Source organism: Macaca fascicularis, chromosome 1, assembly GCF_037993035.2.
Source record: "Macaca fascicularis isolate 582-1 chromosome 1, T2T-MFA8v1.1".
Lineage (NCBI taxonomy): Eukaryota > Metazoa > Chordata > Mammalia > Primates > Cercopithecidae > Macaca > Macaca fascicularis.
The window spans coordinates 109,755,648-109,766,825 of NC_088375.1; the positions used below are offsets into that span (position 1 = coordinate 109,755,648).

The 11,178-nt window shown below is 43.8% G+C and overlaps 1 protein-coding gene across 8 annotated transcripts in view; it reads left to right on the forward strand.

Moving 5' to 3' along the window:
* The first annotated feature begins 528 nt into the window (after positions 1-528).
* Positions 529-11,178, forward strand: part of POGZ (pogo transposable element derived with ZNF domain) — a 56,774-nt gene continuing 46,124 nt past the window's right edge. For 4 of the 8 annotated variants that reach the window (XM_065545974.1, XM_065545976.1, XM_065545977.1 and 1 more), the window contains exon 1: positions 529-556. The gene's annotated coding sequence lies outside the window, so the exon portion shown is untranslated. Of the gene's footprint in view, positions 557-3,981; positions 4,690-11,178 lie in introns of those variants that run through there. The other 4 variants (XM_065545975.2, XM_073995461.1, XM_015457354.4 and 1 more) reach the window with 2 other exon arrangements.

Consider the following 11,178-nt stretch of genomic DNA (forward strand, 5'->3'; position numbering starts at 1 on the left):
TCTCATTTTTCTCACCAAAATTTAGATACAGCTTCTGAAACTAATTATTCTTTTTTCATTATAAAAAATATTTTCCTTTATTTATTTATTTGCAGGCCCAGCCAAACTTGACTAGAAAAGAAGCCCGGGCAGGGGTTTGGATGAGCCCATGACGTGCAGCACGCTCCGACCAATTGGGAGGCCATGAAAAAGGGGAGGGCGGAAGTGACGAGCCGTATCCCTCCGCGGGGCGAGAGGGTCGGTGGGGGGAGTCGGCGTCTCTCTCCCCCGCGCCAGCTCCCGTACACGGAGCCGCATTCCTTGGCCCCCCCACCCCCCTCCCTCGGGGCCCCCCCCGCCCCCCTCGGGAAAAAAATCCACCCCAAATCACTCGAACCCGAGGGAGGCTTCCTTTCACCCTTGGGGAGACGAGCTTTCAACGGTTACCTCTTCTTCGTCTCCCCCCAAGCCCCTGTCCCCTCCCTGCTCCCACCCCCTTCTGGCGCCGGGTGTAAGGTCCCTTTAAGGCGACGGCGCCTTTCTCGGGTCAGACTACCGGCGGCGACGACCACGGGAGGTGAGTGAGCGAGCGAGCCTTCTCTCTCCCCACCCCCTGCTCCCGGGGGTTCCGTTATCTTTTCGCTCGGCGAGGCGTTCCGAGGCGAGACAATGAGAGGGGGATGGGGCCGGTACGCGCGGGGGTGGGGGCGGGGGGCCGGCGGCGCGCGCCCCCGCCCACCGCGAGTGGCGGCGCGGCCCGCGGCAGGGGCGGCCGCAGGGCGCGGTGCGCGAGCGCGAGTGTGTGTGCGTGCGCCCCGGGCCGCGGGAGCTGCGCGAAGGGCCGGCGGCGGAGGCCCCTGCCTGCCGGCTGGCCGGCCACCCCCGCCCCCTGGCGCCCGTCGCGGCGCGCGCGCGCGCACTCGCGCCCCACGGCCCTGCACACAGCCCGACGTCCACACGCACGCCCGGCGCGAGGCGTCTCGGAGGAGTGGGCGGCGCGGGCGCGGGCGGTGGCCCGCTGGGGAAGGGGCGGGGGCGCGGGCGGCGGCGAGACGGCGGAGCGCGGCGGGAGGGGCCGGCGAGGGGGCGAGGCCGGGCGGCGGCGGGGGCGGGCGGCGGCGGAGCGGCCCCTGGGGGTGGGGGTGCGCGGCCCTCCCCGCCCGGTCCCCGCTCGGAGAAGGAGTGGGGCGCTCGTTTTGAGCGGGAGGAGGAAAATGAGTGATTGCTGAGCCGATGCCTTGTTATGTAATCTCTCCTTGGTCTAATAGTACATCCTAAGCCTTAGTGCACTGCAGCTAGTTTACGAACTCTCCTCCCTCGGCCCCCAAATTTCTTTAGGGATGGCGCCGTGATTTATCAAATGGGATGGGGCGGAGAATCTCTATTTTCTGGTGATTATGTCCTGCCGCGGTGGGCGCCATGTTTATCCCGGGGACTATTTTCTTTAGATTTTTGGCAGCTTTTGCAAAGGAGTACTGTCATTAATCTACTTGCTTTCCCTCTTTCTGCGTGTTCTGATTTCCTTCTTCTCCAGATGTGGGATTCTCTCAAACTGCTAGTAGCACTTGTCTTGGACATTCTTAGTTCAGAAAAAGGTAGTGCTGATGAGTCCTCAGAGTCATTTGGTGGCCAGTCTCATTTTCAAAATGGAAATTAAGATGCAGTTGGACTATCTCAGAGCAGCCGCTGTCTTGATGCAGGCGGTGTAGCCCGTCCCTCCAAGCCCGTGGACACCTCTCACCGCAGCTCAAGACTCCACAGAAATGGGGTTTTACTTTTTTTTTTGAGACTAAGTTTCACTCTTGTCGTCCAGGCTGGTGTGCAAGTGGCACGATCTCTGCACACTGCAACCTCCGCCTCCCGGGTTCAAGTGATTCTCCTGCCTTAGCCTTCCTAGTAGCTGGGATTACAGGCATGTGCCACCACGCCCGGCTAATTTTTGTATTTTTAGTAGAGACGGGTTTTACCACGTTGACCAGGCCGCTCTTGAACGCCTGACCTCAGGTGCTCCGCCCGCCTTGGCCTCCCAAAGTGCTGGGATTACAGGCGTGAGCCACCGCTCCTGGCCGGGGTTTTACTTTTGTAGGCATTTACCCAACTAGAGGAAAGGGAAACGGAGGGGGCAGGGAGGGCTGCTCCTTGGCAAACGATTAATTTCGAGACACCATTGCTCAGGGTGTGAGAGCTTAAACTCTGAATTCGAACTGTTAGTACAATCATTCTCAACTTCGGGGTGCATAAAAAGTAACTCGAAGATTGTTAAACGTACAATTTGGGGGAGCCTCATCCCCCAAATTTATTCGAATGGAGCAGAGGGGAGTTGTCATCTCTACAGTTTTAAATGAGCAGTCCTGCGGCTGAGGCTGATTAATGTGACCACTACGTTGAAAATTACTGGTCTAACATAAAAGTGTTCAAGATGTTGAAACAAATGACACCTTGTGCCCTTGATTTCCTTCCCTTTTCCAGAGCTGTGTTGGTGTATCTCAAACTAAGGAGGTACATGGACTCTTGGGACGAACGTGATTTAGAGTTTCCACTCCCATCTTGAACTAGTGGTATAATATAGGAAAGCGGTTCTCGAAGTGTGGGCGGATGACCTGTGGGGATCTCCTCTTACCCTTTCAGGAGAGCCTCAAGGTCATAATTATTTTCAAAATAATAGTAAGATGCTATTTATTGTTTTCACTGATACGCTGATGGTTCAAAAGCAATGCTGGGTAAAACTACTGACGGTACCTTAGCACAAAGCAAGTCAGTGGCACCAAACTGCTTACTTGAGAATGCCCTTGAAGCAGTAAAATTTATTATTGTATTTTTATCTTTTTGAGACGGAGTTTTGCTCTGTCGCCCAGGGTGGAGTGCAGTGGCACTATCTCGGCTCACTGCAATCTCTGCCTCCCGGGTTGTATTTTTAGTAGAGATGGTGTTTCGCCATTTTGGCCAGGCTGGTCTCGAACTCGATGGCAGGCGATCCACCCACGGCGGCCTCCGGAAGTGCTGGGATTACAGGCTTGAGCCACCGTGCCCCGCCTGTTGTTATTAAATCTTAGCTTTTGACTACTTGTCTTTTTAATTTTTAAGAATTTGTGATGAAATAAACATGGATAAAGCATTTATGCTGCCTACGGAGGTGTGATTGTTGTCATGAGGGAAAAGCATTTGTGGGATTGGGTTGTGAGTGGCTTATTTCATGGAGTACCATGCGACTGGCAAACTGTGGTTTTTCACATTTAGTATTTGGCAGGTATTTCTTGAAAATGAAGTGAGCTTGTCACTTTTAGGAAAACAATTGACAGTATTTATTACCAGTGATAAAATTTGGGTGAAAATTAGAATTTTTAAAAAGTTGACAGCTGGAGTTTGACAGCTTCCTAGTACTTAAAAAACTTCCCTTATGATATCAGTGGTTAAGGACTGTAATATTTAAAAATGTTGTATAATATGTCATTTGGAAGATGGGCATAACTTAGTAAATCTGTATTTTGCAGATGACCAATGCATGATGTTGCAAAATCAAGCAAAAGTAAAAGAGCCTTTGAAAATACCAGATATAGCAATGGATTTTAACAGTAAAAAAGTGGATTGATGTGGTTTCAGATTCCAAAATGTTGCTATCCTTTAAGAAACTACTATCTGGCCTAGCATGGTGGCTCACTCCTGTAATCCCAGCACTTTGGAAGGCCCAGGTGGAAGGATAGTTTGAGTTGAGCCTAGTTCAACATAGTGAGACCCTGTCTCTATTTATTTAAGAAAAAAAAAAAAAGAAACTACCATTTGTTGAGTTTTAGTGTTTACCAATATCTACAGTTATCTGAAAAGGTTATTAAAATACTTCTCCCTTTTCCGACTAGATTTTCATTATATACTTAACCAAAATGACATATAGCAACAGACTGAATGCAGAAGTAACTGTGAGAATCCAACCATCTTTTATTAAGTTAGACATAAAAGAGATTTGCAAAACGCAAAAAAACAGTGTTACTTTTCTCACTTTTTGGAGGGAAAGTAATTTTTGTTGAAATGTTATTTATGTTAACTTGTAATGGGCTCGTTTTAAAATATATTAATAAATATTTTAACATTTTGAATGTGGTAAATGTGGAAAGATAAAATTCACATGAAAGATCTTTGGCGTCTTCAATAATTTCAAGAGTCAAAAAAATGAGAATCATTCGGTCAGTCCTGTGTTTCTGCTCTTTAAATCATTCAAATCTAACTCCCTTGGGGAATTTTGGGAGAATTTATAAATAGTTGAAGTTGATGGAAGAGACAGTGACCTGGGGAAGAGTTCTAAAGCAAAAAAAGCTTACTTTGAATACGAACTGGGATATTTACAAACTGTAGCCTTGAGGAAGTTATTTAGTCTCTCTAAACCACTATTTTGACCTTATCTATAAAATACAAACTTTAGAGCTGGTTGATTACAAATCTTAGAGCTGGTTAATGCCTTTGTCATGATACTAATATGGTAACATTCTGATAGATTCCTTGGTATTCTTGTTGGTGATAAGAAGCCATATCCACAGAACTTTTCTTTTCTTTTTTTTTTTTGTTTCTTTGAGATGGAGTCTCGCTCCATTACCCAGGCTGGAGTGTAATGGCGCAATCTCGGCTCAGTGCACCCTGCGCCTCCCGGGTTCAAGCGATTCTCCTCCTTCAGCTTCCTGAGTAGCTGGGATTACAGGAGGCACACACCATCACACCCGGGTAATTTTTTTGTATTTTTCCAGAGATGGGGTTTCACCATGTTGGCCAGGCTGGTCTCAAACTCCTGACCTCTTGATCCACCCGCTTTGACTTCCCAAAGTGCTAGGATTACAGGCGTAAAACACCGTGCCCAACTGAAAAACATACTTTTATATGTAACGAAGGGGAGGAAAGCGGAAGAGAGACACTAACCTATTGCTAGGTTTTAGCAGAATTAAAAGAAATTGAAAGCATAGAAATGGAATTTAGGTAACACACAACTGTCATCGAAGAAAAGCTTTCCATCATACTAGATATTTTTCTTGGGAAAGGGACTCCTGAATATTGACCCCTTTAGAAAAGAGAACTCGTTGCTTACTTTACTTGTTTTAGTAAAGAGCACAGAACTAAATATTTGGATATTTCTTGATACAGGATTGGCTACCAGACAAGAGGAAAGTATTTTGAGTTTGGAAATTTTAGGTTATTAAGACTGCTTAAAACCCATATGATTCTTATATGTGAGGTACTACAACAGTTAGATGTTGTGAGGGACAAAATGGGCTGTGCAAAAGACAGGATAAATAAAAGCTTATTACATGTTTAACTATAATTAGTTTTATACACATATTAAGTATTCAGCCCTATAGGTTTTCTGGTATTAGTCCTTTATAGAACGAAAAATTGAGGTAACTTGAAAACATAATTACCAGTTATGTTGAGGATTATCATCGTTTATTTTTCACCCTGAAACAAGAAAGTGGTGTTCTTAAAAATGTTTGTTTTCTATAAAATATTTTTCCTGTTCCAAATGTTCTTTTTACGTTGATTTTTGGGCAGGTATGTACTGGCAGTAAATTGAAAATGTTAGATAACCAAATTCTTCATTTCTGGATTCTTCATTCTTCATTTCTGGACTTTACAGCTATGAAAGAACAACACAAAGGAATTCAGAGCTTCAAGAACCAAGTATATCAGGAGAGTTGTAGAAAACAGATCTTTTTCTAATTTTCTTTGAGATGAAGATAGGCAACAGTTGCTGCCCCTTAAATACCTTAAAAGTAGGCAGGTGTATCTGCAGGATTCTGTTTGCTGCTTTTAAATAGTACATTGTTTTAAAAGGTCTGTTTGTAGCTTGCCTTTACAATTATATAGACTATTGACTAGCTCATTATATAGGGCCTTAGTATAAGGTAGACTACCATATTCGCCAGCATTTAAGAAATAATCCCCTTCCCCCCCACCGAGGGTATTTATCGGGTACTCCCATATTATGGATTGAAGGATGAGACAAGAGACTGAGTATTGCTAATGGTTCTGTGTGAGCCTGCAGTGTTAAGGAAAACCTATTGAGTGCAAAAATCATGTTACAATTACTACAAAATAGAGAAACCACCTAGGTTACCAAGATGTCAAATAATGGATTAATAGAAGAAAGTAATGTACCTCCTTGGTAGCCTACATAATCCACCTTAATTAGTTATTTCTTATTTAACTATTTTTCTGTGTCTTAAGAAACGTATATTAAGTGAAAATGCCTGCATAAAAATAAAAAAAGAGAAATGTATATATACAAGTTATGTGAAAATTGATCGTAGGAATAAATCAAGAAATTCAGCCAACAAGGCTGCCAGTTATTTAGTAGATACCAAAGAGATATGGCAGAATGTAGCAGTACAAAATACCACAGCTAAGATATGAGTAGGTAGTTCCACCCCCTCCTACCCCACCTCAGTTTTTATTAAGAAAATTTCACGCATGTGAAAAGGGGAAAGAGGCTGGGCATGGTGACTCGCAACTGTAATCGAAGCACTTTGGGAATCCAAGGCCGGTGGATCGCGAGGTCAGGAGTTGAAGACCAGCCTGACCAACATGGTGGCTGGGTGTCAATGTTAGCGCCCAGCTGAACATCGACATTTTTGAGGAGACTATATTAGTTTTATAGAATGTTCCATATTCTGCATTCGATTATTTCCTTCTAGAATGTCCCGCCTTCTGGATTTATCTCATTATTTGTTTGTGGTGATACTTAATTTGTTCTTTTATTGCTGTATTTCTTGTAAATGGAAAGTTAAATTTAAATAATGGATTTGAGCTGGGTGTGGTGCCTCACACCTGTAATCCCAGCACTTTGGGAGGCTGAGGCAGGTGGATCACCTGAGGTCAGGAGTTCAAGACCAGCCCAACCAACATGATGAAACACCATCTCTACTAAAAATACATAATAAACCAGGCATGGTGACACATGCCTGTAATTACAGTTCCTTGGGAGGCTGAGGCAAGAGAATCGCTTGAACCCAGGAGGTGAAGGTTGCAGTGAGCTGAGATCACCATTGCACTCTAGCCTGGGCAACAAGAGTGAAACTCCTTCTCAAAAAATTTAAAAAATAAAATTAATTAGAATAAATAAATCATTGATTTGATTCAGGTTAAATATTATTGTCAGTAATACTTCATACATTGTTTTTGGCTTTTCTTGTTTATTTGTTTGCCAAAAGATGCCATAAACAAAACAACTGATAACTAATGTGAATTATTAGTCAGTAGTTTGTTGGCTAATGTTTTTCTTTTGTTTCCTTTGAGACAGAGTCTCGCTCTGTTGCCCAGGTTGGAGTACAGTGGTGCGATCTTGGCTCACCACAACCTCCACCTACAGGTTCAAGTGACTCTCCTGCCTCAGTCTCCCGAGTAGCTGGGATTACAGGCATGTGCCACCACACCTGGCTAATTTTTTTTTTTTTTTTAATAGAGATGGGGTTTCACCATGTTGGCCAGGCTGGTTTCGAACTCCTGACCTCAAGTGATCCACCCACCTCGGCCTCCCAAAGTGCTGGGATTATAGGCATGAGCCACTGCACCAGGCTTGGCTGATGTTTTTCTATTTAAACATATTAGGATCATAACCTCTGGCTTTTGAGATACAGAGCTACTGTAACTTTTAAGTTCAACCATACATAAGATTTTTAAGGAAGAACATAGAAATAGGTTTCCATTTTGTCACTTTGATTCACTGCTCTCTGCAAAAATGATTTGGAAGTTGAAGAAGCAAGAAGAGTTTATATGTAGCAAAAGTAACCTGTAGAGGAATTGTTAAGGGGCCACAACTCGAAAAAATTTAGAACTGGGAAGGCTGGGCGCGATTGCTCATGCCTGTAAAACCCAGCACTTTGGGAGGCCAAGACAAGCAGATCCCTTGAGTCCAGAAGTTCAAGAGCAGCTTGGGCAATATGACAAAACTCTATAGAAAATACAAAAATTAACCAGGCATGGTAGCACATTCCTGTAGTCCCAGCTACTTGGGAGGCCGAGACAGGAGGATTGCTTGAGCCCAGGAGGTCAAGGCTGCAGTGAGTTGAGATCGCGCCACTGCACTACAGCCCAGGCAACAAAGATCCTGTTTCAAAAAAAAAAAAAAAAAATTTAAATTTAAACTTAAAACTGGGGATTAGACAAAAGAACCTGAAAATTATTTTCACAAAAATTATTCACCAGCCAATATGGATAGTGGTAAACAACCATAAAACCATAATTTTACAGGGTGAACATCATGATGCTCTTGTTTTATTAGGAGAAAATATGTACTTGAGTAAGAACAAGAGTGGCCTAAAAGTTGTCAGATGAATATGAAGATAAAATCAAGTTTCTGGCTGAGTGCAGTGGCTCATGCCTGTAATCCCAGCACTTTGGGGAGGCCGAGGCGTGTGGATCACCTGAGGTCAGGAGTTCGAGACCAGCCTGGCCAATATGGTGAAAACCTGTCTCTACTAAAAATACAAAAACTAGCCAGCCCTGGTGGCAGGCACCTGTAGTCCCAGCTACTTGGGAGGCTGAAACAGGAGAATTACTTGTACCCGTTAGACGGAGGTTGCAGTGAATCGAGATCATGCCACTGCACTCCAACCTGGGCAACAGAGCAAGACTCCATCTCAAAAAAAAAAAAATCAAGTTTCACAGGTAGGTAATTATAGGATGAAGCAGACTAGGTATATATGGGTTTTATTAAAAATTTTTAACATATATGATATAACCATTTGAATAATTCATAAGAACCTTGTTCTGCTCTGTTGCAGAGTTTTTGAGATGGAGTCTCACACTGTTGCCCGGGCTGGAGTGCAGTGGCGCAATCTGCAAGCTCCACTTCCCAGGTTCACGCCGTTGTCCTGCCTCAGCCTCCCAATTAGGGGGGATTACAGGCGCCCGCCACCATGCCTGGCTAATTTTTTGTATTTTAATAGAGATGGGGTTTCCCTGTGTTGGCCAAGATGGTCTTGATCTCCTGACCTCGTGATCTGCCCACCTCGGCCTACCAAAGTGCTGGGATTACAGGCGTGAGCCACCATGCCTGGCCTGAGAGGACAAATATTTTTAAAAAGAAATGATAGTTCTTTATGTATAGAATGTGGGATGATTTTTTTTTTAATTGCCCTCGTTTTCAGAATATGTATTCAGTTTGATCAGTGATTTTCAGTCTTGGCATTATTGACATTTAGGGACAGATACTCTCCAGGCTATCCTGTACATTGTAGGATGTTTTGTAGCACTCCTGGCCACTACCCACTAGATAGGTCAGTAACACCTCTCCTCACCCCCACCCTGATTGTGACTACCAAAAATGTCTAGACATTGCCAAATGCCCTCTGGGGGGCAAACTTGACCTCTGATAAAATTCACTGTCACCTATGAAGAGTCCTTATTTATTTATGTCTTTTGTGAACTAGGTTTCCCTTTATGTAAGCTAGGTACAGCTGTTGAATGAATCCCTTCTGCAGATGTAGTGCGTAGCTTGGGCTGTGCCTGATATATGTTGGAGAACGCTGGAATATGATGAACTCTTTCAGCACTACTGGGAATTTTATTGAAGGTTAGAAATGAGCTCTTGTTTTGAAAGTAAAGGTGTAGGCTTTCTGCTGTATCTAAATCTCTGTTTTCCCTGTCTGCTGCCCCCTGCATTCATTTGCTTGAAAAAGATCTCTATTAGCTTAGGAATAGTTGAGAATTTTGTGTGAAATGTTTGACATGATCTGTCTATATCCTTTGTTCAAGGAAAGATAATTTTGTTTGTTTGCTTGTGTGTTTTGTTTGCTTGTCTGTTTTTGAGAACAGGGTCTTGCTCTGTTGCCCAGGTTGGAGTGCAATGGCTCAAACACAGCTCACTTCAGTCTCCACCTCCCGGACTCAAGAGATTCTCCCACCTCAGCCTGTTGAGTAGCTGGGACTACAGAGGTGCATGCCACCAACACCCTGCTAGTTTTTCTATTTTTTGTAAAGATGGGATTTCACCAAGTTGCCCAGGCTAGTCTCGAACCTCTGGGCTCAAACAATTAGGGCTTGAGCAGTTCTCCCACCTCAGACTCCTGAAGTGGTGGGATTATAGGCAAAGAAAAGATAGTCTTGAAAAGTTACTTGCTAAAAGGCTTGATTAAACTAAATGTGTCCTCTTTGTTAATCTTTGATCATTTGATTATATTCTTCTTAAAATTTATCTTTTTAAAATAAGTTTTTAAAAATTTTAATAGAGACAAGATGTCTCTGTGTTGCGCAAGCCTGTCTCAAACTCCTGAACTCCCGTGATCCTCTCGCCCCGGCCTCCCAGAGTGCTGGGATTACAGGTGTGAGCCACCACACCCGGCCAGAATTTCCTAACTACATATAAATTCTCCCAATGATCTAAGTATCTTGTTCAGGGAATACATAGTCAGGATAGCATAAGAGGGGAAATAATAAGTAGTTTAATAAATATAAGACTGAAACATTTCAAGTAAAAATTTCAGGAGAAAGAATTTTTTTTAAGTTTCTAAGAAATGTATTTGTGGATGTGAAATTTTTCCATCAGATGATATAAGAGCAAAGTTGAAGATAACTAATAGTTGGGGATTCATATGGAGGTAATTTTTTATTTAAAATGAGCAAGAAGGACCCTAGCCTTTTATTGTGGTCTTGGAAACTCATTCCCCACCAGTATCATTCCTTGAAGAAATGGCTGGTTCTAGGTCTGAGACAGGAAATGTATGAGATGAGCTGAAACATCTTGACTATCAGCAAAGATTTTATCAAACGATACTAGGGTGTGTCAGAAGGACTCAGCAGCCAACTGAAGACGTTCCCACTGGCCAAAATAGGACACAATGAGTATCTATAAAGGTAACTGCATGGATCAAAACACATCAAAGGCTGGGCACAGTGGCTTATCCCTGTAATCCCAGCACTTTGGGAATCTGAGGCAGGTGGGTTGCTTGAGTCTAGGAGTTTGAGACCAGCCTGGGCAACATGGTAAGACCCCCTCTCCACAAAAAAATACAAAAAATTAGCCAGACATGGTGGCTCTTGGCTATCCCAAAAGTTAGTTAGCTCTGTGTCCTTAGAGCTACTCAAGAGGTTGAGGTGGGAGGATTGCTTGAGCCTGGGAGGCGGAGGTTGCAGTGAGCTGAGATCGTGCCACTGTACTCCAGCCTGGATGAGACCGCATCTCACAAAAAAAAAAAAAAAGAAAAAAGAAATTTGGATGGTGAC